This window comes from Trachymyrmex cornetzi, unplaced genomic scaffold (genome assembly GCF_001594075.2).
Source record: "Trachymyrmex cornetzi isolate Tcor2-1 unplaced genomic scaffold, Tcor1.1 scaffold972, whole genome shotgun sequence".
NCBI lineage: Eukaryota > Metazoa > Arthropoda > Insecta > Hymenoptera > Formicidae > Trachymyrmex > Trachymyrmex cornetzi.
The window spans coordinates 59,521-60,232 of record NW_017300325.1 but is presented as its reverse complement, the minus strand read 5'-3'; positions in this window follow the sequence as shown (position 1 = coordinate 60,232).

The following is a 712-nucleotide window of genomic DNA, read 5'->3' as shown; positions in this document are numbered from 1 at the left end:
AATAACAATAACAATAACAATTAATAACTCGGTTCGCAGTAGTGCAAAAATGCGTCGAATGATTTTATCAACCTTGAGAAGGTTCGACCTTGTATGTACATTATTATTGTAATTTAAAGATACGTTTCATGATGCATTTCTTGTCGAGGTTTGTCTCAAATGTGCAATTTACACGAAGATGTTTGGAACAAAATTTGGAACTTCGTCAAATTTTCATTCTCGTATGGTTTAGATATCTGTTTATCTGCAATAAACAATTTCCCAAGTTTGCCAGGAGCTATTGCATATCAAGATTTTTCTCAAATGGAATTTACGAATATGTAACAAACACAAGTAATATTATATTTCATTCCGCCCACAAATTATCTAATTATTATTATGTATGATTCACAAAGATAATAAGAACGATATACAGACTTCCTGTTGATTTCTGTTATCATGGTGAACATGGTTGTCTTAAATTTACAGGCAACGAAAAGGAAGGAGAAAGAAGGTGGTTAATTAGTTAAAGAATTTTTTATTAATCCGAAACGAATTGACCGCAATGACATTGGTGATGATTGTGCTGTGGTGCATCGACGACCTTTTATGATTTATACAGTAATAATAAATCAAAGCTTCTTTCAATATTTAACAAATAAGTTAAGGAAAAATTGTCAATGTGAGCCAACACAAGATGTACCTTTGTGAAATAACTGTCATATATTATAAA